This window comes from Desmodus rotundus, chromosome 3, assembly GCF_022682495.2.
Source record: "Desmodus rotundus isolate HL8 chromosome 3, HLdesRot8A.1, whole genome shotgun sequence".
In the NCBI taxonomy this organism is placed as follows: domain Eukaryota; kingdom Metazoa; phylum Chordata; class Mammalia; order Chiroptera; family Phyllostomidae; genus Desmodus; species Desmodus rotundus.
The window spans coordinates 106,057,709-106,085,144 of NC_071389.1; the positions used below are offsets into that span (position 1 = coordinate 106,057,709).

At 44.2% G+C, this 27,436-nt stretch overlaps 1 pseudogene; it reads left to right on the forward strand.

Moving 5' to 3' along the window:
- The window catches only part of LOC112323148 (14-3-3 protein beta/alpha-like), a 78,604-nt pseudogene that overhangs the window by 17,584 nt on the left and 33,584 nt on the right, over nt 1-27,436 (forward strand).

The following is a 27,436-nucleotide window of genomic DNA, read 5'->3' on the forward strand; positions in this document are numbered from 1 at the left end:
TCCCCGTGTCTCCTTTCTCAGATCCCCTCTCCTTCTCTTGTAGGGATACCAGGTGATCTCATCTCTAGATCCTTGGCTTAATTTCATCTGTACAGATCATATTTCCAAATAAGTTCACATCCACAGTTCTGCGGGCTAAGACCTGGACATACCTTTTGGGGAGATGTAATTCAACCACTGCCATTGGTCATCCAGCCTGCAAAATCACTGGCCAGCCAAGGGGAGGCCAGCGAGGGGTCATTGACAACAGAGTGCTTCCTGGGGCCCTCCATGAGGTCGCTGCCTAAAACAGTCTGCATTTGTCTCTGTGATGAGGAACTCATTTTCATGAGCCGGTTGGCTGGGATCAATAAGAGGGCTGCCAAGGAGAAGAGTCCTGAGTGAGCCTGGCCTGCAAGGTGAGGGGCCCTGGGGCTGAGATCCCAGGGTGGTGCTGGGATCAGGGACCTGACAGAGCACAAAGGCGGTAACTACAATTTGGGCTCTTGCCTCCCACATCCCCCCAGCACCTCCAGGTAGCACTGCTGAGCAAGTCATCAGAGCCTGGTCCTGCCTGGGATGAGTACCCAAGGCGAGAGAATAAGGAAATGCAATGGAGAGAAAGGAAATTTTCATTTGAGCACTGAATTGCTTTTCTGGATGCACAGTCAAATAGGTGGGGGTTGGGAAGGGCTGTGCTTCCAGCAGGCTGTGGCAGAAATACCAACCAGGCACAGCCTGTGACCGCAGGCCACTGACAGCTTCCACAGGAGACCACTCTGGTTTTCGCTTCACTTCGAGTCCAGTGGCCTGAGACAGACGTCCCCTTACTTACCTGTCCTCACCTACCTTCCTATCTCATCTTTTCAGCAGCCTTGTCACTTCTCAGGAAGTCCTGATGTTTTCTCTCATACAGGAAACTGCTGGTGTGTGGAGACTCTGAGGTCCAGGGCAGAGGACAGGGAAACGGGGAGCAGGAAGAGCCCCCCAGCACATCCTCCTTCCCAGCAATTTTTAGATGAGTTTCTTTTATCAGCATATTGAAGTATAATTTATATACAATTTAAAAAAATCAATGTTAAGTGCACATGTACCAGCAATGTAAACAATTGTACACAGTCACAATATGGAACCTTTGCGTCACCCCCAAAAGTTCTCCCCACCACCTCAGCATCAATAGCTTTCCCATAACGCCGGTGCCTGGAGATGACCGATCAGATTTTCCCCTGTAGTTTTGATTTTTCCATAATTTTTTTATTCACACAGTTACGCAATGTTTGGCCTTTTGTGTCTGGTTTCTCTCACTTGCCACACTGCCTGTGGGGGCTCCTGCACACTGCTGTCTTTATCAATAGCTCCGTCCTTTAGAAAAATGTGTAAAACACACAAATTTATGATCTTACCCATTTTCGGTGTCCAGTTCAATGGCATTCAGTACGTTCATGCTGCTGTGCTACCATCACCATCATCCGTCTCCAGAACTTTTCGGAGGCAGAAGATGACCAGCCTTTTTCAGCCCAGGTCCCTGAGAGATGTGTGGCTTCAAGGACACCCCGCTCAGGCCTTCTGTGAGGTTCTCAGCCAAGGTCAATTTCTGTGGTTTGTAACTAAGAATCGAGACTTGTGCACCAGGAGTAAAAGTGATCTGCCTACAAAGAACCTATGTGATGGGTAAATTGCATTGCTAGCGTGGAGTGTAGTGACCGGGGTAGCTGGTCATAGTTTATACAGCGCTTGAGAGAGCTGTTAGCACAGCATCACAGGCTGGTGGCTGTGGCCTGTGGCCTGTGGCCTGCATTCATTCTGACTTTGGAAAGCCTGTCGACAAGGACAACAGATTATATACCAAACAAGTTAGACAGGTTTCCTCAAGAGGAGAAGGGAAGCAGAGACCAGGGAAAATGGGGAGAAGTAAACAATAGTAATGACCATACAAGAAGCACATAGCATCTACTACCCACAGGTCCTGGCTCTGAATGGCTTCTGCACATTTAGTCATTTTATCCTATGACAGGCTTATGGTGTCAGGTGTCTTTTTGTTCCCAGTGAACCGAGTGAGCATGCTGCCCAAGCCACGTGGCCACTAATGGAAGAATCAAGATTTAAATCGGCCTGCTCTTACTGTGGCTGCAGACGACAGTGAAGAACTAAGGATTCTGATCAACTCAGTTTTCTCTGTCCTTGAAGTATAATCAGACAAATTCACACAACTAAGAAAAAAAGATAAAAGCCTGTAACGTCTGGCAGGACACTTGGAATAATTTGCCCGAGGCACCTAATTTTCCTGCAGATATTATCAAGAATCTTCCTCTTATAGGTGATTTTGGGGGAAGACTTGATTGTGGGAGGTTCTTCAGAGTGGTTTGAAGTCTCCAGCTCCCTCTGCAACCTGGCGGCAGGCAGAGGCTCTGTCCCCTACCTCACCCCCACAGTACATGGACAGGAAGCCTGCCCAGGCATTTGCAGGGCTCTTCACCCCAGAGGTTGTTGTTCTAGACCCTGAGGAGCCTTTCTCTGTGAGGCTGAAAGAGTGGCTGTGGCTGCCAGTGGCTTGTCACAGAGGTGGCAGAGAGAAACCTTTGCAGGAGGGAGGAGCTCTATGACACTCATTTTATAAGTGTCCACGAATGTTTCCCTGGGACCCAGGCCTTGGCATTGTTCTGTCCCAATACCCTGCACTGGCCACTGGAGCATTTCCTATGGGGCCATCTGGCAAGGGTGGGGGCAGGGATCTTCCCTCCTCACCTGCAATGAGGTATCTGCTGCTCTCACAGGAACAGCCTCTCAAAAGGCCAATGCTCTTCAGGTTCAAAGGTTTGTGAAGTAAAGCCTGGGCTGTGGTCTCTGCTGGGGGCTCAGGTTCCGTGTGAGTGTGTTGAAGCCATTCACAAACTTCAGCAGGGGCAGCTGACGGGGGAACCCTCTTCCACCTCCCTGTTTTTCCTTTACAGCTGCCACACTCCACAAATGGAGGCTGAGCCTCTTCAACCTTTCCCAGGCCCAGAGCCCTTTATTGGAAGAATCCAGAACCTTTGTGGCTACTCACTCCTCCCTGTCTATACAGCTACTGGACCTGGTGCTGGGAGCTCAGAGCTTCAGGGCACCATGTAGTCTAAGAGATGGGGCTCTGGAATCAGACTGTGAGTAAGGGAACCCAGGTTTCTCCACTTCCAGTTGCGTCATCTCTGTTTTCAGTGCTCTGTGCCTCAGTTCCCTTCCGATACGGTTGCTTCATAGGCCGGTTATGAGCATGACATGAGTGAAGGAGTTGGAAGACCTTGGCACATGGTGTGTGGTAACAGCTGGGTTAGGTGTTAGATGTTATTATTAGGGTAGCCTTTGTGAGCAGCATGAGCGCAAGAGTAAATGAATGAAATAATGACATAAATATTAATAGCCCACACCTCCCTCACTGGTTGTGTCTGTCCTCAGCCTCCTTGGTCCCACCTTTGCTTGGTTAACTCCCCTCACTCTTCAAGCCCCTGCTCAAGTGTTTTCTCCCAGGCTGGTCTGTCCTCAGAGTACCCCATACTTAATTTTAATGTAATGCCCACCACTCTGCACGGTGTCCTCATCATTCTAAGTAAGCTCCTGCGGGTGGTGGGTAGGGCCTGGGGGCATGTTCTTGTCACCTCCCCAGCATCTAGCATGGTCCAGATATCCAAAGTGGCTAAAGGAATTAGAATCTTTTGAGCCCCGTCGTTACTCAGGTTCCCAGAAGGGATTCCATGAGCCAGGGTTGAGTGGCCAGAGGCTGGAGGGGCCTCTGAATCCGTAGGCCTCCTTCTCTAGGTCATGGTGCTGTGAGCAGCAGACGGCCTATTGACTGATTTCTGAACTGCTGTGGGGGCTTGAGGCCCTGCAGCCTCGCAGCGCCGGTCACTGGATCTGGTCACTTGGAGTAAGAAATCAAAGCAGGTCCTCAATGCAGGCTTCACAAGAGAGGTGTATTTCGGATGGGGTTGGGGTGGGCGCAGGGGCAGCAGGCCTGGCCAGTGAGGACGCCCATTCAGTCTCATCCCGCTATCAGTGTCAGCCTCGGGGCCCACCGGAATGGAAATGACCCTCCAGCCCGCTCTGCGGCTCCTGTCTTAAAACTCTGATGTAAATGCTTACGTTAATTGACACTATAAACAGCTGGGCTCAGTCCTGCTGACACATGTAGTGCTACACCGTCCTTAGCACTGAACGAGGCAGCCACCGGTACCTCGTCTCCAGCGATTCAAAGACAGGGCTCACGGGCACGCAGCACAGCCCCTGGCACGGTGGCCCCCTTCACCACCAGATCTTTGGAGGAACTTTAAAAAGTAGGTAGTGTAGGCAGGATAATGACCATCCCTAAAGCGGTCTGCACCTAATCCCTGGAGCTTGTGAATATGTTACCTTACGTGACAAAAGGGATTTGGCAGATGTGAGGGTAAAGACCCTGAGGTGGGGAGACTGCCCTGGATTACCTGTGTGGGCCCAATGTCAGCATAGGTCCTTGTAAGAGACAGAGAGAGGCAGCAGAGTAAGAATCAGAGGAGCTGTAGTGCCAGTGTCAGAGGTTAAAGAGAGGGGAAAGGTTTGTAAATGCTATGCTGTCGGCTTTGAGGATGGAGGGAGAGTACAAGCCAAGGAATCAGGTGGCCTCTAGAAACTGGGAAAGACGAGGAAACGTATTTTCTCCTAGAGTCTCCAGAAGGAACACAGACTGCCTATCTCTTGATTTCAGCCAGTGAAACTAGCTCCTGACTTCCGACTTCCAGAACTGTGAAATGATATATTTGCGTTGTCTTAAGCCACTAAATTGGTGGTAATTTGCTACAGTAGCAAGAGAAAATTACTACCGTAGGCAATTGCCCTCAAATGCTTCTAATTAAACCCTTTCTTCGTCCTGCATTCCTGTCTTGCTTCCTTCGTTACCGGAGCAGCAGGTTGGGGCTGGAGGGATGTTTCAGGAGGGGAGTGAAGCTAACCTCAACGTTTGCCAAGTGCCCACCCATCTGTGGTACAGAGTTGTACTGTTTGGCAAAGTTTTCAACAGCAATTGTTGCCTTTTAAATTATTTTGGTGTGGAGTGATAGCTGGTGGGGAAGGGGTGCAGGTTCTTATTTCTTACAACTTTTGCATTTAAAAATACTTCTGTATGACTAATGTCTCCCATCCCTCTTGTTGGCTGTGCTGCCTGATGAGACCCTAGTTTTTTAACCACTGTTTGCCCTGACTCACCAGCCTCTTTCCAATGTGGAAAATGATAACAGGTGTGATTCACACTGGGATAGTGCATTGGGCTTCCTGGGCTAGAGGATGTGCTTCAGTGGCTGGCTGCCTACCACATCCAACAGCATCCAAAAGTATTTGTCAAAATAGAATGTTGTAAATAAGCCTGGGATCTTATTAAAAGGGATTTGGCTCAGTGGGTAAGGTGATACTGAGGTTCTACGTTTCTGACAAGCTTAGAGGATGTCCTGGTGATGGTGATGCTGCCGGCCCAGGGACCCACAGTGAGCCCCACTGTGTTTGAGCAAGCCCACAACCCAAGACAGGTGGCCATCACAGCCAACCAGAAGTTCCAGAATGGACTTTACAGACATGCTTACCCTAGTGTTTGGATTCTGAGGTCTATCTCAGATAATGATAATTTTTTGGTGTGTAACACAAGAAGAAATATTAATATTTGGTTTTGTGTCAGAGTGTCTTTTGTATGCTAATGAGATGATGGCAGTTGGGGGCTCCTAGATAGCACAGGATGGGGACTGGTGGCCAGAAAGGCCTAGGCTTGGGTAGAGGATTAGAACTTCCAGCTCCAACCTTTGGACTCTAGGATGGGGAGAGGGGCTAGAAGTCAAGTTCAGTCACCAATGAGCAATGATTTAATTAACCACACCTGTGTAATAAGCCTCCATAAAACCCCTAAATGATAGGGTTCAGAGAAATTCCTCCTCCTGGGAGGGTGGCACACCCAAATTCTGGGGGGACAGAAACTCCTGTGCTCAGGACTCTGCTGGACCTCACCCTTTGTACCTTTTTATCTGGCTGTTCATTTATATTCTTCATACTAATCCAGTAATAGTAAGTGAGGCACTTTCCTTTTCCTGAGTTCTGTGAGTTGCTCTAACAAATTATCAAACCTGAGGAGGAAGTTGTGGGAACTCCAGATTCATAGCGAGTGGTCAGAAGTGCAGGTGGCACCTGGGATTTGTGACTGGCATCTGAAGTGGGTGCAGTCTCGTGTAACTGGCCCCAAACCTTCAGGGTTTGTGCCAACTCCAGGTACTTAGTGTCAGGATTGAATAGAATTGTTAGACACCCAGCTGGTGTCCAGAGAACTGGATAATGTGTTGATGTTAGAAAAACACCACATATTTGGTATCAGAAATGCTGGTAGTAAAACACCCTGTGGTGATTTCATATAAATAGTGTATGTATTTCATTTTATAGAGTTTTTATGAAATGAAATAACAGGGACTAGCTGTGGTTCCACAGGCAACAGAGTGACCTTGACAAGGAACCCCATGGGACTGGGCCTCCATGTCCTCAACAAGAAAATGAGGGCATTGAATGAGGATCATACGATTCTCTACTTTAGAGCCTACTTTCAATATCTCAGGACAAGGCCGAAGTTTAAAATGACTGAAGTTTAAAATTACTTGGTTTTTCATCACTTATTGGTGATATCCCTGATTTATTGAAATCAGGAATTCAATCCTTAATGATAAAATGGTGCAATAGGATAATAATATCTCTTTTTCTTCCAAGTTTATTTATAGTAAAAACAGGAATATAAAATAGTTTTCCTCCCACACTTATTTTTTGTAAAAACAGAATTATGAAATAGTAAGACAATTTAAGAGATTAAAATCTTCCTTCCTCCCTAGCCCAACAGTTGCATTCATTTTGCCATGCTCCCTTCATGCACATGGATGATCTTAGTACACATACACATATTTGTATTCATTCTCCTTCTTCCTCTAGAGCATGATCTTAGAAGCACCCCCAGCAACATACGAAGAAATCTGTTTCACTTTGAAGTCACTGCCATCAGCATTTAACTTTGTTTGGCTAATGTGATAGGTGTAATTGGTACCACGTTAATGTTTTAAATTGCAATTTTATATTATTAGAGCTGTTGAGCATTTTCCCCATTTTTGTTTACTCTATGCATTTCCTGACTTTCCACATGTATAAATTGTTTGTTTATGTTTAACTGAGAAGACAACTGAAAAGTACCTAGCTTATGGCCTGGCGGCTAAGAAAAATCTGAACAAATAGGAGTTTGCCACCTTTCTGAGCCTCATTTCTTCCTCTGGAAATGGTGGGGTGGTAAGAAGGTTGAGTGAGACACTTGTGACAAGGGTCTAGCACAGTGGCTGGCATACAGAAAGTGAGGCTCTTCGGGTGTTCTTTGACCATCTGTCAGGGGTTGGTGGTCTTCTAAATTTAAGTAATATCCACTTTAAAGGTGAGCTTTCCATGACCACATTTGGGGGAAGAGTGAAGTCTCTACGTGAATTCCATAGCTCACTTTTCCTCATTTGCAAAATGGGGATAATAATAGCTACTGATTGGCTTGTGAGGATGAAATGAGATGATCCAGGCAAAAACACTTAGCCTTGGGCCTGGCCCACAGGAAACACACATTAGCTTTATTACATGCTCTGTCACATTGATATCCAAAGAGATTATTATTTTTTTGCTTTTAATAATCTTTGCCAGATTGCTTTCCAAAAATTTAAAGTGGATATCGTTTAAATTTAGAAGAAAAATCTGAACTTAGAATTGAATGACTTATTTGCATTTTAAAAGTGCGAAGCAACCACGTTCTACTAAATCTGTTCCCAAAGCTCTCGTTTAGAAAACGAGAAGAAAACATTGATAAAATAAAGGCATTTGCATAGTGCCAAGCAGAAATAACTATGTTTGGGAAGAAAGCATCTTTTAAACATTACTATTTGTTGATAGCAAGCACTGCCTTTTTCTTTTTCTCTTTTTTGCTTTTGTACTTGTATCAACAGAATCTCTTGAGGGAATTTCACTCAATATCACAAAAAGACTTACCAGTAAACTTAGACTAGCCATGCACAATTTAAAATTGAATATATATGTACCTCTACATTATATATGTGTGTATTTTTCAATGTGTCTGAAAATAAGAGACCCTGCAGAGGAGACTTCTCATTTCTTCTTATGATACAGCAAACCGATAAATGACACCTTGTAGGTGCTTTATGATCTGCAAAGCATTTTCGCAAACATTTTTAGTTTGAGTCTTACAATGGTCCATGAGGAAGGTGTAGCAGGTTTTACAATCTTTAGACTAGAAATGGGGACACTCACCCACCAGGAAATTCTGCCTTGATGAATATCCCACAGCTAGAAGCAGAGCTGAGTCTGTTTGGAGTTCCATCAGTTTTTGGTCCAAGCCTCTGCTTCTCACCACGTCACAACTAGAATTATTAAAACTCATTGGTCTTGATCAAATCCACCAAATCAATATAGATGTGAAAAGAACATTACTGAACCTCTAAACATAAGTCCCAGTCCATTTTCATAAGACAAGCATCGCCCGTAGAGACAGGAATGTGCTCCACGGAGACTGATGAACAAGTGTACTGGTGCCAGCTAGACTACTTCCACCTGGAGCTCCCACTGTGATTTATTTGGCCATGTCATGATGCACACTCCTCAGTTTTCAGGGACTCGTAGGTCTGTTAAATAAGCACAGAGCATGTTGGCTACCAATGCTGATATGGTAAAGAAACAGTGTACAATGCCATGCCCTGCGGAGGACTTCCTGCATGTGAGGACTTGGCAGTTTTCAACTTGATATCCTTCTTGTGGAGCCAGCAGAAAGGGCTAGGAAGGGACCTTGCTGATGTTGAGGAAGGACGTGTCACACACCACTCCCTCCTCCCCCCATAGATGAGGACTAGGAACAGTCCTGTGGCCATGTGACCTAGAGTAACCCTGTGGAACTAGTACTGAAGACTCCAGGTGATGCGATAAGATTACTGGCAAATGCTGACTCTTTCAAGCAAAGTTGGACAAACAGCCTTCTAGATATTCATGATCAATATTGGTAAAGGCGTATTCAGAGACGTGCTACGTCATAGGCAGAGTTCATTTCTGCCTGCAGAGTTGTCCTTGCCCAGAAAGATACCAATGGCCACTTTGGGTGATGCTACTGCCTTTCTCCTACCATGCCCACTGGAGTATCTGCTCAGACTGCTGGGCTGTGGGTCAATCCTGGGTGGGATACAGGGCTCCATCATTAATAGTCTTGTGATCTTGGGCAAGGCAGTTTGTATTTCTGAACTCTGCTTCCTAACCATAAAATAGAGATAACAGTGTTTATTATTTTTATTCAGTTGGCAGGTGTCAAGGTGATAATGTATGTGAAAGATGATTGACAATTGGAAAAAAGCTATTTCTTTTCTAGACATTTTTTATTTGATATTTTTCAAATTACAATAGTACAACACATTGGTTAATATAAGTGAAGCAGTCAAAAATATATGAAGACCAGCTCCCTGTGACTCACTTCCATTTCTACCCTCCTCCTGGCAGATGCGAAGTGGATACTCTCACAGCTTTGGTGTTGCCCACGCAACATATGCTGGCAAATACACACATATGCTGGGGTTTGGGTTTCTTTCTTTTACTGAAATGGGATCACACCAAACTATGGCTCTGTAACTTGCTTTTTCATTTGATGATATATCACTTACTATTCAATTTTTTTTAAGTTATATGTTTAAAAAATTTCTTCAGCTTTGAAATCTAGGGATGGTCAAGTCAAGGAACATATTTAAAGGACCTATGGACAAAGACAATGGGGTGGGGGGAGGATTGAATGTGGGTGATGGGGGTGGGTAGGGCAGGGGAGAACAATGGGGGGAAATGGGGAAAACTGTAATTGAACAACAATAAAAAAAAAGAAAAAACAACTTCTAGCCAAGATGGAGGCATAGATGAATACACTTTGCTTTCTTGCACAAACAAAAGAAGGACAACAACAAACTTAAAAACAAAAAATAACCAGAACTGCCAGAAAATCAAAGTGTATGGGAGTCCAACAACCAAGGAGTTAAAGAAGAAACATTCACCCAGACTGGTAGGAGGGGTGAAGACGGGCAGCCTGGGCAGAGAGGACTCGAGGCAAGGTGGTGGCTGGAGGTCTGGGTCGGGCAAGGCAGCAGTTGGCGGAGCAGGAGGTCCCACATTTGCGTGTGGATAAAGCGGGGGGAACAACTGAAGAACAAGACAGACTATACAACCCAGGGTTCCAGCTCAGGGAAATAAAGCCTCAAAACCTCTGACTGAAAAATCCTGTGGGGGTTCAGGTGATAGGAGAAACTCCCAGCCTCCCAGGAGAGTTTGTTGGAGAGACTTACAGGGGCCTAGAATATATACAAACCCACCCAACAGGAATCAGTACCAGAAGGGCACAATTTGCTTGTGGGTAGTGGAGGAGGTAACTGAAAGTCGGCTGAGAGCCAAGCAAATGGCATTGTTCCCTCTCTGACCCCTCCCTCACATAGTGTCACAACGCAGTGACCTGGGTTGCCCCACCCTGGCAAATACCTAAGTTTCCGCCTCTTATATGTAACGGGTGTGCCGAGACAAAAAAAAAATGACCCAAATAAAAGAACAGATCAAAGCTCCAGAAAAAATACAACTAAGAGATGAAGAGATAACCAACCTATCAGATGCACAGTTCAAAACACGTAATCAGGATGTCACAGAACTGGTTGAGTATGGCCACAAAATAGAGGAGAAAGTGAAGGCTATAAAAGTGAAATAAAGGGAACCAACAGTGAAGGGAAGGAAACTGGGACTCAAATCAACAGTTTGGAGCAGAAGGAAGAAGTAAATATTCAACCCAGAACAGAATGAAGAAACAAGAATTAAAATAAAATGAGGAGAGGCTTAGGAACCTGTGGGACAACTTTAAATGTTCCAACATCCAAATCATAGGAGTACCAGAAGGAGAAGAGGAAGAGCAAGAAATTGAAAACTTATTTGAACAAATAATGAAGGAGAACTCCCCCAATCTGGTAAAGGAGATAGACTTCCAGTAAGTCCAGGAAGTCAGAGAGTCCAAAACAAGTTGGACCCAAGGAGGAATTCACCAAGGCATATCATAATTACATTAGCCAAGATTAAAGATAAGGAGAGAATCTTAAAAGCAGCAAGAGGAAAGGAGACAGTTACATACAAAGGAGCGCACATAAGACTATAAGCTGATGTCTCAAAAGAAACCTTGCAGGCAAGAAGGGGCTGGACAGAAGTGTTCAAAGTAATGAAAGGGAAGAATCTACATCCAAGATTACTCTATCCAGCAAAGCTATTATTCAGAATGGAAGGGCAGATAAAGTGCTTCCCGGACAAGGTCAAGTTAAAGGAGTTCATCATCACCAAGCCCTTATTCTATGAAATGTTAAAGGGACTTATCTAAGGAAAAGAAGATAAGAAATACAAATAGTAGAATGATAACAAACTCACAATTATCAACAACCAAACCTAAAAATACAAATACAAAAACAAAAATGAACTAAACAAACAACTAGAACAGGAACAGAACCACAGAAATAGAGATCACATGGAGGGTTATCAGTGGGGAGGGGGTGGAGAATGGGGGAAAAGTTCCAGGGAATAAGAAGCATAAATGGTAGGTACAAAATAGACAGGGGAGGTTAAGAATAGTATGGGAAATGGGGAAGCCAAAGAACTTATATAAATGACCCATGGACATGAACTAAGGTAGGAGAATGATGATGGGGGGGTACAAGGTGGAGGGGAATAAAGGGAAGAAGAAAATGGGACAACTGTAATAGCATAATCAATAAAATATATTTAAAAAAAGAAAAGAAAGGAAAAAAGTGAAAGGCAAAATTCAAAAATATGTTAAATGCAAAAAAAAGAATACATTTTAACAATTATTTACAAAAGCTTTTTGGAATTTAATTAATTTTCCTTAAATATTTATAAATAATTCTATTTTCTTTTTTGCACTCCAAGTAGAGTAAGAAAACCTACCTCCAAATTAAGTAATTCTTATAAATATACATGAAACTTATAAATATGGAGACTCTTAAATTCTCTTAAGTGTTTCAATATTGTTTACCAGCTTTGTTCTTCTACTCTTTCACCTTAAAATCTTAAACATAAACCAATTACTCTATTACACATGAAGCTGGAATCACACAGCAAATCTGGTAGCTGCTGTAAAGTACCAACTTCTCATAAAACTGACTAACCTTGTAAATACCAAGCATACATAGATTATTCCTAAATTTATAAAAGGACAGGTGGATTGGAGTTCCTTTATTGTCTCTATGATTAATCCTCGCCTTCTCAGAGCGAGTGCCAGTTACCTACTAAGGACACACTTGTCTCTAGCAAGTTGAAGTGCTATCTTGAGAGACTGAGGTTAAACGGTATTCAGAAGGTTTTGGCCAGGAGACGGAGTTGGCTTGTGCCCAAGACCCTGCTGGGACACTGAGCTGTACTAGGACTGGGTCACCTAATTCTTTTTCCGGATCTCCCGCTTCCCTCCCTTCACTGATTTTACGTGCCTTTGGCTCTCTGCAGACTTTTAATACATTCCTCTCTGGCTCTAAAGCCCCTTGCAGCTATCACCGTCTGCCATGCTTATGTGACTCTTTTGTAGCCTCTTAATTTACTGCCTGATTTTGCCAAAGAATCTACATTCCTTTCATATTTTCCCACCTGGCAGGCCACAACTCTTATAGTCATTGAAAAAGCATCCAGTTAAAAGAGTAAAAAAGAAAAAGAAATAAAAACATCCAGTTAGTTTCTCAGTGTCTCTCATGTTTTTGACCTCAGGGTGACAACACTCACATCGTACCAACAACAAGGTAAAAGTTGTGTTATTCTTCGACGTGTTCTTTCTGTCTTCTAAAAATCACTTAATATTTGAATAGATAATAGATGTGTATGTTGTAACATTCAAAATCATAAAAGAGCAAAGAATAAAAGTTTTCCTCCTTCCTCAGTCCCCTGCCTCTTAGGACTCCTTCCCAGAAGCAAATGCTTGTCAGCAGTTTGTGTATTTAGTTCTAGACACAGTCTGTGCCTTTAAAGGAATATACACATACACACATAACAGCATGTTGTATGTGTGTATACATATGGTATACATGTATATATAGTATGTACACAGGATATGTTATAATACACGTTTACAGCAGGCTACACGTACTGCTGCATACTTTGGTACCTAGTATTTCTTGGTGACAGACCCACAGAAACACGTACCAAGCTGCCTTATTCTTCTTCATGACTTTTAGTTGCCATTTCTTCTTTCAAACCAACCCAACCTCAAGTTCTTTGGAAGCTGCAGTTTGCAGCTTGTCTTGTACACAGAATGGCCATATACCTGGTTGAGATCAGTGAGGTATAAGTTTGAGTTTATTGGATGGTGCTTCTGGGAAAGTAGTTACTTTCCTGGTAAAAAGGGAGAGCTTCTGTCTTTCCTTCTCTTTTTTTCTCTCTGCCTGGAATGTGGCCATGGTGGCTAAGCCCACAGCAGCCATTTTGTGAGCATGAGGAAGAAAGCTCCTGCTCAGATGACTAAGAAGTAGAGTAGCAGGTGGTTGGGTAGGGCCATCATATCTGCTCTGGGCCACCAACCTCTGACTTCTTATTACCAGGGAAAAAAACCTCTTTATTTGTTAAATCCAGAGTAGCCAGATTTCTGTTATGTGCTGTAAAATCAATCTTAAATGACATGATGTCACTTAATTGCTTGGATGTATCATTATTTATTTAACTAGCATTCTATAGATCAAAACTGCTGTGATTTTAAAATGAAAAAACTGGTACTAGTTGTTTTACATGTGTGACAGTGTATCTGTAGGAAAAATTCCTAGAACTAAAATGACTGGGTCAAAGGGTACATATATTTTAAATTTTGTCATCTAGTGCTGAATTTCTTTTCATAGAATCTTATCAATTTCAGGAGAATTCTTAATGTGCTTGGGAAAAGTCATCCACATTAAAACTTCAAGGACATATATGATCAAAAGTTTAAATCTATTTTAGAATTTCTCTCAATGAAATAATTTCTTTTTCTCCTTTGTAAGAAAATAGTAAAATTCACTTGTTAATTGAGAATTTTCAAAAAAGGCTGATAGCCATGAGCTGCAAAATCCTTTCTCTGAATTGACCTTAGGACCACATGTCAGGTGCAATCATAATCCTTAAGCAAAGGCCCTCATCTCCCGTCTTCTGACATCATCATAGGCAGTGATATAATTAAGTAAACAATATTTTGAGCATCTATTGGGTACCAGGCACCCAATAGCCTGGTGCTAGAGAGAGATGTATACTGTAGTGGGTTGAATTGTGTCTAATCCTTGATATCTGTGAATGGCACCTTATTTGGAAATGGAGTCTTTGCAGATGTAATCAAGTTCACATAAAGTTATATTGAGTTAGAGTAGAACTTAAGCCCAGTTGTTTTCATAAGAGAAAGGAGGAGATTTGAACACCAAGACATAGGGAAGAAGGCCACACAAAGATGGAGGCCAAGATATTGTCACAGAAGAAGAAGAAAGGAATAGGTCCTATAAGCAGGAAATACCAAGGAAAATAATTGCTGGGAACCACTAGAACCTAGGAATGGGTAAGGGAAGATCCTCCTCTAGATCCTCTAGAGAAAGTATGACCCTTCTGACACCTTGATTTCAGACTCTAGCTTCCAGGAACCGAGAGACTACATTTCTGTTGTTTATAGAACAACCAAGTACCAAGTTTTTGGTACTTTGGTATGGAAACCCTGGGAAACTAATACAGATACTAGAGTTGAACCCCTTCTAGGAAGTAGAAGGGCTACTCCTTCCTTCATGCCCTCAGTAATGTGCCCAGCATATACACTTCTATGTCTGTTATTGACCAAGTCACATTATATAGGTCATTATTGGCTGTCTTCATGTCTATCTGTCCTCTTTCTTTAGGGAGTAGCCATGTCATGTTTAATTTTATTTTCAGAGTAGGGGACAGTGGTGAACATGTGACAGGTGTTCACTAAATATGGACAGACTTGATCTGTTAATTGATCAATCACTTGTTAATCTGTCCATCAGCTCTCTGTCTTTGGAGGAGGAGAAACCTGGTGAGAACCTTGGTGCTGAAGAGGGAGTCATCATACAGTGTGTCCTCACTGACTGGCTGGTATTGATGGGGCTATGGCTCCTCACTCTCTTCTTCCTGCTGATTCTCTCTGGCACCCAAGACAATCTAGTCACCTTTACCTCCCTCCTTTCTCTGTCCTTTGCAGCTAGTTGGATATCAGCTTCTGTCCAGTCTTCTTTGACTTGTCTCTATAATCCCTTTTAGCTCTAAATACCACTCCCCTGGCACCCCTTCTTCACCTGTGACCTAGTTCTCCTTGTGACCACAATTTCCACCTCAATGTTGATAATTTTGAGGTCCCTTTCATGGGCTCAAATGACCTGAGATCCAGACTCAGCTCTGCAACATCCTCCTGAAATCTCTACTTGTTTATCTTGGAAGTGCTGGACAAAACCTGTCCAAACTGATCTCAGATTTTTCCCCATCAAACCTGTTCCTCCCTTAATGATTCCTACCTCAGTAGCTGACTCTGTGACCTACCGACTTGCTGACACCCAGGAGCCCAGGACTCATCCATCATTTTTCTCTCTCCCTAACCTCCCACATCTTGCTCATCACCAAGCCTTGACCAGTCAACCTCTTCAACATCTCTTAAATGCATTGATTTTCCCCCACCACCTCTGGGTTGAGGCTGCTGCACATACTCGCTTGTACACACTGTTCTTCCCTCTCTCCCTTTTTGATCTGACAAACTATACCCAATCTTCCAGTGTCAGTTTATAAGTCCCTCTTCCTTAGAGAAACTTTCCCAAATCATCTACCGCTTACTCTTCTGCTGTTGTGTAACTCACTGCACCTTTTCCTTCTCCCTCCTCACATGCACCACACCAGCAATTATTACTTTCAATATCTATATACCTTTCTGGATTACAGACTTTAATTAAGATAGGGAACCTCTATGTCTCCAGAGTCTAACACAGATTCCCACATGTAATAGATGTTCAACAAATATTTGTCTGACAATAGAATGTATGAATAAGTGAATCTCCAGGGTACAGAGTCAATGCTCAACAAGCATTGGTTGAATTCATGAATGCAAATAAAATTTTTCCTCTTTCAGTTGTAATCACCTTACGTCAAGCCTTTATCAACTCAAATTGGATTTTTGCAGCATCACCCTTACTAGTCTCTCTGCTTCAGCCTGCACTGCATAACACATACATATTCGCTGTTGCAAAACATTACTTTCCTTGGGTAACTCCAAGAAGAAAGTTTGTTCACAGCACTCTAATAAATTCAGAGCAAAGCCCAAACTCCCTGGCTATGCCAGAACCTGCAGTAGGTCTCCATAGGTTCTTTAAGTATTTGTTACTAGAGTTAAGGTGTGTGCTAATTGGCTTCTGTGGGCTAGTATTTAACCAGCATTGTTTATTTGGAGAAATGCCTCCCTCATCCCAAGCACCCTATTTACAAATGAATGTTTGGAATCTTGGCCTGTTATTAGGGTACAGTTTAAAATGCATTGGTTGTGACTTAAGGTCACCACTGGGATGTTCCAAGCAGCCAGCAGACACAGGTCCATGGGCTTTCAATAATCCTAAATTAGTGGTAGTGTTTGGGAAGGCTTAACAGAGTAAAGGGATATGTTGAGTGTATACTTGGGGGGCTAATTATCATGAATTGTTCAAACCTTAAGTGAGATTATGACTTGGTTCTCTGATCCTTTTTTAAAATAGATTTTATTTATTTATTTCTAGATGGGGGAAGAGGGAGAGAAACATCAACATGTGAGAGAAACATCTATCGGTCACCTCTCGTGCGCCTCCTACCGGGGACCTGGCCCACAACCCAGGCATGTGCCCTGACTGGGAATCGAACAAATGACCTTTTGGTTTTCAGGCCAGCACTCAATCCACTGAGCCACACAAGCCAGGGCACGGCTGATCCTTTCTTAAAAGTTAGAAAGCTCATCACCCTTAAGCTTGGGAATACCCTGATCTGACCTTTCTTGATTTGCAAGATGCTAACTCAGCTTATGGAGGTGGAAGGAGACCTGGTTAGGGGGTTCTTGTTAGTCCGGGATGCAACTGTTGGCCTGGGGTGGTTGCATGTGGTAGCCCCCAGCACAAACCCTGTCTGGTACCTCCTCTTCCAGGATCCACCTGGCTGGAAGTGAGTAAACAGTAAAGCTGGAGCCTTTATCTTTGACATTCCTGCCTTCATTTTCTTCCTACCTCTAGGCACCCAGCATCTGTGCTATCTCTAGCCCTTTCCCCATCAGGAGAGGGAAGTCCTATGGCCTGGGCCCTCACATCAGACAGAAGGAGAGTCCTGTGCATTCAAGGAAAGCTCAGAGTCGGTCAAATACGGGCTAATTTTCCTCTCATTTCTACCACTTCATTCACTGTGGATTTTGGGCAGTTCATTTTACCTCTCTAGTCTCAGTTTCCTCATCTATACGATGTAGATACCATGAGTTTTCATAGCTATTTGAGGATGAAATGCAAGGATCCAGGAAAGCATTAGTCTTGGATGTAGTAAGTGCCCATTCAACATCACTGTTGTTAGTGCATATCCTGTAGTGGGACTGAGGTGAACTGTATCTGAGTCTTTAGCTTGGTTGCTGACTCTGTCATGAGAGGGCATTACAGTTGCTAGAGCTGCTGGGTTAAGACATAGGTAGCTGGAAAGGAGGTGTGATGTGGAGGGCTTCTCTTAGCTTAGCCAACACTGACCATTCTGTTTCTGAAGCCTTATTACCAGGAGTTGCTGGGACCTGAGGCACAGCCACAAGACTTGCCTTTCCAGGAGTATACTGTGACATGGAGCTACTCACGGGCCCCAATCCCATCTTAGGACAGATCTTCCTGGCTCATTTGCCAAAGGCCACCTTCTCCATCTCTCATCCTTCTCTTGTTCTATGACCTCAAATGTCAGATGTTTGAAATTCAGAATTTGTCTTTATTGTGCCCTGTGCTACCATCCCTAGCTGGCTGTCCCTAACCTAAGTACTACTGTGACCATGCTGGTAACCTCACCCCAAGCAACACACACATGTGCAGTCTTTTGGCCGGTGTTCCATCAACACAAATGCTTAGTATCAATGGCAGACTTTTTGGAAGCTTCACCCCAGAGCAGGAGCTGGGCACTTGGTATCTGGAATTGCAGACATCATAATAAGGGTGAGGAATGCTGGCCATATTGCAGGGTGACCTAATCAATTCTGTTTTGTGGAAAACTCCCAGGGTTGCTTGTAAAAGAGTCCCACCCACAGCAGCTTAAAGGCATCACCTGGTGCCAGGTGTCCTGCTGGGCTTCCTCCCACCTCCTAAGTTGGACCTGCGTTGGAAGCCACACTCAGATTTATTGTTAATGAAAATAGCACACATTGTTTCCATTTATCAAGCATCAACTATGTGCTGGGAGTTGTGCAAAATACATTTATTAAGCATTTGGTTCTTTAATCTTCACAATAAACCAGTAAGGTAGCTACTGTTATTACCTCCATTTTATCAGGGAGAAAAAGGAGGCTGGGAGAGCTTAAATAGCTTAAGGTTAATTGAGGTCACTGAGGTAGTTAGCTAAGCTCTGTCGAATCTGTCCCTAGCTACACCTTTGTCCTGGCCTCCTTCTCTAAGCTCCTGGTCATCCCAAATTGTTCTCCTCCATCTTCATCATTCCTGTGGTCCCTGATTGTGGCATCACCACGCCCTCCTTCCCAGCCCAGTCCTCAAAGATGTGCTCTTCTGACAAAGTCAAATCTTGGCCTACAGCAGACAGAGCCATGGAGAGAGTGAGGTACATGGGACCCAGGTCTATAGTTTTCATTATACCTTCATCTTTTGCTTAATTATAACAGTGCATATCATAGGAGAAAAAATGAGGCCACCATGTTTGATTACAAATACATAAGAAAATTACAAACATTTGTAGGAGGTCAATCCTTTATTTGTTAGTGTACCCATTATATTAATAAATTGGATATCTGCATAATTATCATGCAGTGCAATGAAACATTTGTCCTTCAATGTAAAAGCATATTGGTTTTGTTAGATTAATTTTTATTTATGTACAAATTTTGTCTATAACTTTTGGAACCTCATGTTTCCTGGATAGAGAGTGATTAACCATATTTATCGGTCACAGCTAAAAACAACTAGGTAATGCAGGTGTGCATGACATATCTGTGTTTCGCCTGGGATCTTTGTCCAGAGAGAGCTCATGGCCCTGAGACAGGGTCAGAGGGAGGAGGCTATCTCCACCTTCTCTGTAACCAGAAGGTCTGTGCAGAAGTGAAGGTGGACTAAGAAGGGCAGCCCCCCCCACCAAGCAAGTTGAGGAGGGGAAGTGTTTTCTGTGATTCTGGTCTAAGCCTCTTCTATTGGGGGAAGAAGTCTATATTATTGTATGACTGAAGTAGACTAATTAGTCAGGTTTGAATAAGTTGATTTCATTTGTTAGTATAGATTTCTCCTTATGAAACAATAAAAGCAATTCAGTTCAGTATTTTACTCTCAGATGAGGAAGCAGCCTGCAGAGATGGCCACTGTTCAGCACGGATGGAAGCCATCCAGTCATGAAGTCATTCCTGAAGATCATGGGTGAGGCTGGCCAGGCTGCCCTCTGATGAGGGGTGGGTGAATGGGGTACAACCCCTAGGAGGGAAAGAGCCCTTCTCTGAGATGTCTTGGGGGAGATGCACTGCCGAAAGGGGAGAAAAATGGAAGGGACCTCACTAGAGGCAGAGCACTGAGAGGTCCAAGGTGACTCACTGCCACCTTGTGTCTGTCCATGACAGGCCTCAGGCACGCTTTCCGAGGGGCTTGCATGCCTAGCATGAAGGTCTGCTTCACAGAGCCCACACTGCATGAATTGATACTTAGTGACGACCTGATTCTTCAGTCCTCTTTGATCCTGGGTAGTGGCCTTTCGACAAAATGAGAGATTACAGATATGAGAGAGAAAAATTAGGCCAACTGCACACCATCTTCAAATATCTGTTTATTGTTTTCCAGCTCTGGTCAAATTTCTCAATTAGAAGGGAAGCAGATGGTTTCCCGGAAATAAAAATAGATTTTATCCCCTGAAGTTTTATGGCCTGTTTGGGGGGAAGTAGCTATAACTAGTGTTTGAAAGATCCTCTCTGAAGATGCACATTGGTTTTTATGTTGCCTTGAGACAGACAGCCAGAAATCTGGGACAAGTGTTGGGTAGGGCTCTACCGCCATTCCCATGGCAGACCTCTGGAGGGAAAATAAGATTGTACTGTTGCACAGCTGATACCTGGATCATTGTTTTATGATACCTTGAACTACAGGACCAGCCAGAGTTCAATGGAATTCCTAATCCTCAGAGATGGCGAAAACTAAGTTATTCAGTTTGAGGGTGATTTGTTATGCAGCAGTGGATCACTAATACACATTACTCCATCTAGTCTTCCCCACAGCTTTTTCCACAAGTGAGGACTCTGAGGCTCAGAGACATAAAGCAAATTGCTGGAGATCACACTATTGCTAGACCCAGATTCAATCCCAAAATGGCCTGGGTCCAGTGTTCAGGAGAGAGGGAAGGAAGTCCCAGTTTTTCTAACATAATCTTAGAAGTGACATCCCATCAATTCTGCCTGTATTGTAACTCACACACTAGATCCAGCCCACCCACAAAAGGAGGGGATTGTGCAGAGTGTGGGTGCCAGGAGGCAGGGGTCATTGGCAGCCATTTCAGAAGAAGCTGCGTGATGCATACATTAGATGCCGATCACTGCTTTACATAGTAGGTGCTCAATTACCATAGCAGCGTCTTCCTCTAGTTTACGTAGGCATCTAAAGCTTTAGTGCTGCAATGTCAACTCGTATTCTTGGGAACCTTCCATGGGCTGTCCAGAGCTGCACAGACTTTTCAGCCTTCCCCAAGTTAGACCCCCACATACACTATGGGAGCTTCTGTGTGGGGTGTGAGCCTAGGTGAGGGGCCAGTGTTGCACACAGAGGCTAGCAGGTCCTTATGAGGTAGCCCCTGCTGGAGCTCAAGGAGGCCAGATAGGTTTCCTTTAAGAACTCGCTGAGCTCCTGTTATGTGCTGGGAGATGACAGGGAACGAAACAGACTGAAGGCCTTGCTCACACAGAGCTCATAGGCCAGTGAGGGCAGGTAGACCATAAGCAAAACAAATGACAAACACTATGGGTTTTTTTTTGATATTTTATTTTATTGTATTTTTAAAAATTATATTTATTGATTATGCTATTACAGTTGCCCCATTTCTCCCCCTTCACTCCACTCCATCCTGCCCACCCTCTCCCTCACACATTCCTCCCCTATAGTTCACATCCATGGGTCATACATATAAGTTCTTTGGCTTCTACATTTCCTATACTATTCTTACCCTACCCCTGTCTATTTTCTACCTACCATTTATGCTACTTATTCTCCGTAACTTTCTCCCCTCCCCCTCAACTCCCCTATTGATAACCCTTTGTGTGATCTCCATTTCTGTGGTTGTGTTCCTGTTCTAGTAGCTTGCTTAGTTTGCTTTTGTTTTTGTTTTAGGTGTGGTTGTTAATAACTGTGAGTTTGCTGTCATCTTTACTGTTCATATTTTTTATCTTCTTTTTCTTAGATAAATCCCTTTAACATGTCATATAACAAGGGCTTGGTGATGATGAGCTTCTTTAACTTGACCTTATCTGAGAAGCACTTTATCTTCCCTTCCATTCTAAATGATAGCTTTGCTGGATACAGTAATCTTGGATGTAGGTCCTTGCGTTTAATCTTGGGTAATGTAATTATGATGTGCCTTGTTGTGTTCCTCCTTGGGTCCAGCTTCTTTGGGACTCTCTGAGCTTCCTGGACTTCCTGGAAGTCTATTTCCTTTGCCAGATTAAGGAAGTTCTCCTTCATTATTTGTTCAAATAAGTTTTCAATTTTTTGTTTTTCCTCTTCTCCTTCTGGCACCCCTATAATTCAGATGTTGGAATGTTTCAAGATGTCCTGGAGGTTCCTAAGCCTCTCCTCATTTTTCTGAATTCCTGTTGCTTCATTCTTTTCTTGATGTTTCTTTCTTCCTTCTGGTCCACACCATTGATCTGAGTCCCAGTTTCCTTCCCATCACTATTGGTTCCCTGTACATTTTCCTTTGTTTCTCTTAGCATAGCCTTCATTTTTTCATCTAATCTGCAACCAAATTCAACCAATTCTGTGAGCATACTAATTACTAGTGTTTTGAACTGTGCATCTGATAGGTTGGCTATCTGTTCACTGCTTAGTTGAATTATTTCTGGGGCTTTGATCTGTTCTCTCATTTGGGACATTTTTTTTTGTCTTGGTGCATCTGTTATGTAAAGGGGCGGAGCCTTAGGTGTTCACGGGGGCGGGGTAACACTGGTCGCTCTGCTGTGACGCTGTATGTGGGGGAGGGGCCGAGAGGGAGCAATGGCGCCTGCTCCACTCTCTGCCAGATTTCAGTCACTCCCTCCGCTACCCACAATCAAACTGGGCCCGTCTGGTGCTAATTCCCAAGTGGGTGGGTTTGTGCACGCTCTAGGCCCCTGTGGGTCTCTCCAACGACCTCTTCTGTGAGGCTGGGAGTTTCTCCTGCTGCCTCCTCAACCCCCATGGGTGTTTTCAATCAGAGGTTTGAGGCTTTATTTCCCTGCGCTGAAGCCCTGGGTTGCACAGTCTGTTTCACTCCCCCTTCATTCCTCCCAGTATATCTATGCACGAATGTGGGGCCTTAGGGTAGGCTAACGGTCGCACTGCCTGCCCATTTCACTCCACAATCTGCCAGTCTCAGGGTCCGGCTGCGTAGCCAAGGGTCCTGTCCACCCTGCCTGCCCGTCTCTGCCCCTCCTACTGGTCTGGATGAATGTTTCTTCTTTATCTCCTTGGTTGTCAGACTTCTGTGCATTTTCTGTCAGTTCTGGTTGTTTTTTGTTATTAAATTGTTGTCCTTCTTTTGGTTGTCTGAGGAGGCACAGTGTGTATACCTACGCCTCCATCTTGGTTTCTCTCCATACACTATGTTAAATGGGAAAAATTAGGATATGTTATAAGTCCACAGAAACCTCCAGTCAGTTTCCTAACATGCAACCTAAACACTGAACACCTATGAAGTACATAATTACGCTTGTTCACATTGTCACTTTCTGGTCTCTGATTAATTGGTGACGTTAACAGTCACCAGGTGGGCATAACATGTACAGTTTTCATCCCGTATTATAAGCACCATCTTTACGGTGAGTGATGGCAAATAAGCAAGGCAAATATCAAATGATTAACAATTTTTAAGTAACAATGCAATAAAATTTACAGTAAATTTTTATTTTTACAGTAAAAACCCCCACAAAGCAATTTTCCAAAACGAAGTGTTAGTCACCACGCACACTCAAAAAACCTTTCAAAATATGTGCACATGTTTCTGACATTCTACCAATTGTGTTTGGATTGTAACTAAAGACTGTCTTGTATGTCATTTTATTAAAGATGGCACATGGAGCCAGTGAGATGTAAGTACACATTTTCCCTATATAAACATCAGCTGAAGAAAATATTACTTTTAGAGATGTGTGTATTCTTTGAAGTATAAGTATGAAAAGCCAGAAGTATCTTACTGATAGGATATTAACTCAGAGGGTGTGTCCTGAGGGGGAGGTGGAGAGAGGCTAGGGAGAAAAAGCAGCCAGGAGCAGGGAGTAAGTTGCAATTTGAAATAATGGGTCAGCAAAGAGGCTGGTATTTGAATGGAGTCCTACAAGAGAAGGAGCAAGCCTGGTGGACCTCAGGGGGAAGTGTGCTGGGACAGAGGAAATAGCTAATGCAAAGTCCCTGAGGCAGAGGGTGTTCTGGAATGTTCTAGGGAAACCAAGGCGCCATTATAGCTCTCTGTGAGCACCAGAGAGTGTAGGAGCCAAAGTCCCAGAAATAAGAAGAGGAGGGGAAGGTGGTAGGCTCTACCCAAATTTTCCTCTGAATGAGAAGCCACAGGCTTTGCACTGTGATCAACCTTAAGTGTTGATCACTGGAGTTCCCAGAGTGGAAGGACTAAGTAGCTGTCTGTGTGTCTCCAATCAATTAAGTTGTGGCCACCACATCTGCCCCCTGAGGCAATGTCTGCAGCAGGAGGGATGGAGCAGGTTGGGGGGTGCTGGGCGTGAACCAGAATGCTGAGGCTGAGAAACAGGGCAGCATGGGAACTGGCCCTGACCTGCTTCAGTCTGGCTGGAGGTGTAGGATGTCAGGGATGACGATGGGGAGGGGTGTTCCAAGGGAGGGACACGTGTCAGTCTTTTTTGTCCTGGGGAGGGGCAGAGGCGATCAATGTGCAGAGATTTTAGAGGTGCTAAGGGGGCTCCTCTTTCTTCATTTCCTGAATATGACCCCCTTGGCGTCCCCCATGATGCTGAAACCATCACCCCTGATCATTTGAATCATAGTGATGCCCAGGGTGCTCACACACAAATGTGCATTTGGGGAGTAAGTTAAGTGACAGCAGGTGTTGTTTCAAGGGGCCCATGCTCACTGCTTTATATACACGGATTCATCTGCTTCAGCTCAGCAACCCGATAAGGTCATTATTTTTACCCCCGTTTTATAGGCAGGAAACTGAAGCCCAAGGGATAAATAACTTATCCAAGGTCACAATGCTAATAAGTTTTCTGAATGGGATTCAAGCTCTGGACCCTCTGATACCAGAGCCAACATTCTTAACACTGTCCTGCCTCGACTGATATGTGTCCAAAATCCACCATAAATATCATGACCACTTTGTGAGATTACGCAAGGTCAAGAGCAGGTCCCTAAGTGGTCAGGTATTTTCTACCTGACAGGCAGGTCCATGTAGAATCCCTGTGGGCAGAGAATAGGCTTGTTTGTTGGAGAGGGTCTTGGGAGTTTAGGGGTAGGAGTGAGTGGTGGGTAGGGACTGGGACTAGGGTTGGGAATTGAATGTTCCCTGCCCTTTTGGGAGACCATCACCAGACCACTGTTTGACTTCCCCACTGGATGGTCCACATCCCCTGTATTACACCATATATTATCATTACATTTTGCTTAGCAATCATTTTTATTAATAATGTAGAGATTCTCAAAATGATTCCAGCCACCAATACTGAGGCATTTCATTGAAAGTCCATTGCTTGGGAATTAGTGCTGAAGAAAAGCCATTTTATAAGACATGGTTCTATTTTCCATGTAAGGGAAAATGGGACAGGAGAGAGGGTTGGGTATTCTTCCTTCCCCCCCTTTTTCACAATAATAAGGTGATTCTAAATAAACATTGAAGATAAAAATTACAGCTTATTTTTGCTTTAATGCTGAAGTATGGGAAAATCTTTCATTCTTATCAGTCCTGGGGGCTGGAGGTATGAAACTTTGCTAAATAGGGTGCACCTGCCAAGCACATTTTATTAGCTCTACTATCCAACAGTGCTTTCAATATCTGAGGCAGTGGCTTTAAAGAGCCTCGTGGGACCTGCACAGCAATCTCAGTTAATCCCATAATAATAAAAATCAGCAGCTAAAGTGCTGCTCTAACTATAATGACCAACACACGGGCTTCAGGATGAACTGAAAGGAGGATTCCTGACAAAGAGTGTTCGGGTTCACCTCGGACTCCCTCCTTCCTCAGCAAGCAGAATAAGCCTCATTCTTCTTGTCAGGCTTCACTGAGTTTGCCTGAGGCAGAGATAGATGAGGTGGCCTCTCCGCGTCCTTTCCCAGCCTATAGTCTGAGGACATCTCTGCTGACCTAGCCCAGTGGGAATTGCCTTTTCCATTCTGGCCTGACTGAGTGAAAATTCAACAAAGTTCCTTCAACAAATATTCACTAGGCAGCTACCATGTGTAAAGCACCAGGAAGTTTTGGAGATGGAAAAGATGAGAAATGGGCCATTGACGCCATCCTCAAAAAACTGACATCCAGGGGAACCAAGATGGCAGCGTAGGTAGACACACAACCAGAACTGACAGAGAATCGAACAGCAAGGGGGACTGACACCAAGGAAATAGAAAATAAACACATCCAGACTGGTAGGAGGGGCGAAGACGGGCACCGGGGTGGAGAGGACTCGCGTGGCTGTGGCAGGACTGAGACTGGCGGAGTGTGGGACAAATGGCGCAGGCAGTCTGAGAACTAGCAGACCCTGTGGCCCCACATTTGCACAGATAATCCCAGAGGGCTGGACTCAGAGTGGCGGAGAGTGGGGCAGGCAGAGTGGCGGGTAGCACCCTGCGGCACCACATTCGCCCACAGATAAACCTGAACGGCGGGCAGTGAAGCAGACCGTGCAACCCAGGGTTCCAGCTCGGGGAAATAAAGCCTCAAACCTCTGATTGAAAGCGCCCCTGGGGGTTGGGGCGGCAGCAGGAGAGACTCCCAGCCTCACAGGAGAGGTCGCTGGAGAGACCCACAGGGGCCTAGAGTGTGCACAGGCCCACTTACTCGGGAACCAGCACCAGAGGCGCCCAGTTTGACTGTGGGCATCGGAGTGAAAGATTGAAATCCGGAGGACAGTGAGGCGGGCGCCATTGCTCCCGCTTGGCCCCTCCCCCACGTACAGCGTCACAGCGCAGCCACCAGCATTCCAGCATTACCCCGCCCCGGTGAACACCTAAGGCTCCGCCCCTTAAAGTAACAGACGCACCAAGACAAACAAACAAAAAATGGCCCAAATGACAGAACACTTCAAAGCTCCAGAAAAAATACAACTAAGCGAGGAAGAGATAGCCAACCTATCGGATGCACAGTTCAAAGCACTGGTTATCAATATGCTCACAGACTTGGTTGAATCTGTTCGAAAAACAGATGAAAAAATGAAGCCTATGCTAAGAGAAACAAAGGAAAATGTACAGAGAACCAATAGTGATGAGAAAGAAACTGGTATTCAAATCAATGGTATGGACCAGAAAGAAGAAACAAACATCCAACCAGAAAAGAATGAAGAAACAAGAATTCGGAAAAATGAGGAGAGGCTTAGGAACCTCCAGGACACCTTGAAACGTTCCAACATCCGAATTATAGGGGTGCCAGAAGGAGAAGAGGAAGAACAAAAAATTGAAAACTTATTTGAACAAATAATGGAGAACTTCCCCGATCTGGCAAAGGAAATAGACTTCCAGGAAGTCCAGGAAGCTCAGAGAGTCCCAAAGAAGCTGGACCCAAGGAGGAACACAACAAGGCACATCATAATTACATTACCCAAGATTAAACGCAAGGACCTACATCCAAGATTACTGTATCCAGCAAAGCTATCATTTAGAATGGAAGGGAAGATAAAGTGCTTCTCAGATAAGGTCAAGTTAAAGAAGCTCATCATCACCAAGCCCTTATTATATGAAATGTTAAAGGGAGTTACCTAAGAAAAAGAAGATCAAAAATAGGA